At 49.8% G+C, this 2,540-nt stretch overlaps 1 protein-coding gene across 1 annotated transcript in view; it reads left to right on the top strand.

The window, feature by feature from the left end:
• Positions 1-2,540, top strand: part of WNT3A (Wnt family member 3A) — a 103,124-nt gene that overhangs the window by 769 nt on the left and 99,815 nt on the right. The gene's annotated exons all lie outside the window — the stretch shown is intronic.

Genomic DNA, 2,540 nt, shown 5'->3' with positions numbered 1-2,540 from the left:
GGGGGGGGTTCGCCGCTTTTCCTCCTTTTTTTCCCCTCGCTCTGCACCCTACGCCTTTAAGAGCCTTTTCTCTCTCGCTCCCCCATGAAAAGCAAATGGTGCTGGGCAAGGCATGTACGCGCACGATCGGCTCTAATTACCCGCGCAGCTAATTGCGCTCGCTCGGGGAAGCCCTAACGCAGGGAGGCTCCGCGGGCTCAGCCAGGGGGGCTCCCAAACGCCCCCCTTCCAAAACAAAACAAAACAAACAAAAAAATCATCACCCCCGTGCCGTTCATTAATTTTTTAATGAATTTTTTAAATGAATCCTCGCTGCCCCTCCGCGGGTGCGGGATGCGCGGTCCCCCCTGTCCGGCGGTGCAGAGGTGAGAGAGGGTGGTGAAGGCAGCAGCAGCCTCTCCAACTATTTCAGGTATGTCTGAAAGCAGGGAATTCGTTGGGATGGGAGGAAAAAAAAAAAAGGAAAAAAAAGGGAGAGAAAAGAAAAAAAAAAAGCAGCAATAAAATGCAAATGTGTGCTTGGGAAGACAGGCAGAGCGAGAGAGAGCACCTGGACGGGAGTCATTAAAAAGCAATCTTTTATTCCCAGCCACCATCTAACTTATAATTAGAAACTCTGCTCGCATTCCTGATTGGAGAAGGAAACGCATTCCTCTAATGCCGGCATAAATATTCGCTTGTCACCCGGCGGTCCCGGCCCCCCTGTCCCCCGTGTCCCCCTTGTCCTCCTTGTCCCTCGTGTCCCCCGTGTTCCTGGAGCTGCGGGAAATTGGGAGAAGATGGGAAAAAGGCTCTGGGAAGGGGGACAGGAGGTGCCACCCGAGCCGGGGCATCCTCAGGTGTGACAGCAGCGGTGACACCGCGGGCTCCGGGGTGGCTTTTCGCCTCCCGTCCCTCCCCGGTGCCAGCAGCGCTCCCAGACGGATCTTTCGCAAGGACGAACTCCCCTTAGGCCATGGAAATGCAAAGCGGGGCTGGATTGGGCTGGGGGAGTCGCGGCAGAGGCCCGGAGCTGCTGCATTGGCTGCCCGAATTCCCCCTCGCCCTCCCAGCCCTTTCCCTCTTGATTCATCCCCGACCTTTCCCTCTTTATTTATTCTCAAAATTTCCCTCTTTACTCATCCCCGAGCGAGGTACGAGCCCACCCCGTGGCTGGAGAAGCCCTGGGGATGTGGGATTTGGGGTCTGCGAGGTGGCCCTGGGGTCCCCAGGATGCACATCCCAAATTCCTTCTCTCCCACGTCAGCCCAGCTGGTCCCAAATTCAGCAAAATCCGCTCTGCTGCTTGGTTTGATTTTCATTTCATTTTGTTCCTTTTGTTTTGCTGTTGTTTTGGTGTTGTTTCTCTATATTATTTTTTGGTTTTTTGGAAGAGAGAACTGGGAATTTTTTTTGGTCTGGTCACATCCCACCCCAAGCATCTCCCCTCTATCAGCTCATGGTGATTTGGGGTGTTTAGAGCAGAAAATCTGTCATTGACGAGCCCCAAACTGTGCCTCCCTCCCCACTATTTGTTTCCCATTAAAGCATCAACTCATCCTGTGGATATTTACACTTGGAGAAAATCCCTGCAAAAAGCAGAGAAATGATATTTTCCTGGGAGTTTTGCTTAATTGTTGTCCCAAAACGTAAATGTCTCATGGGGATCAGGTGTTGTAAGCTCTGCCTGCCCTCTCCCAGCTCCTTTTTAGGCTGAGTGTTCAAATTGCTGCTCCCAGCACGGCACAGGGCACCTGTTTGAGCCAGAGCGAGCAGATTCCAACATTCCTGAGAGCTTTGGGAAAAGTTCAGTGGAGGAAAAAAGGAAAAGATCCCTCCCTGATGATGCTGGGGGTGGGAGGGGAGGCTCTGTGAGTTCCTTAAAAAATCAAAAATTTAAAAAAAATTAATCAGCAAATAATTCATTTATAAACTGGGAGAAAAGAAGCTTTGGAAATAATGGTTTAAAAATATTCCAAGGAGAGGGGCTGGTTGCTGTTGGGATTGATGTTTTGGGGTTTTTTGTGCCTCAGGAACCTCACAGGACCTTCCCCAGAGCAGTGCAGCACTGAGCTGCTCAACCTAGAGCAGCAACAGGCTCTCCCACACCCAGGGGGCCAGATTAGCTGCAAAAATCAGAGAGTTTTCGGGTTTTGCTGCTTTTTTTTTTTTTTAATGTTAGTGCTGTTCATTTTTTGGTTTGTTAAAAAAAAAAAAAAAGAATAAAAAAAGAGATTGGAATGAGTGATGGAAGGCTGAGGGAATTCTGAAGCAAAATTCCTGGCTAAGGGAGGATTAAATGTAACCTGTTCCCTGTCCTGGGGGAACCTGGGGTCTCTGGGGAGTCACAGGAGCAGCATGAACAGAATTTAAACTTTTTCCTGCTGGCTTGCACCGCCTTGACCGACTCCACGTGGAATTGGGGGGGAAAAAAAACCCTTTAATTTTATTTATTTTATTTTTCAATCCGTGCTAAGTGGCCTGACTCGGTCTGAACGCAGCCGGTGGGGCAGAAATGATTCAGAATGGGGGGGGGGGAAAAATTCAATAAAAATTAACCA

The sequence above is a fragment of the Geospiza fortis genome, unplaced genomic scaffold (assembly GCF_000277835.1).
Source record: "Geospiza fortis unplaced genomic scaffold, GeoFor_1.0 scaffold34, whole genome shotgun sequence".
NCBI lineage: Eukaryota > Metazoa > Chordata > Aves > Passeriformes > Thraupidae > Geospiza > Geospiza fortis.
The sequence above is the reverse complement of the archived record's forward strand: the minus strand, read 5'-3'. Positions and strand labels throughout refer to the sequence as shown.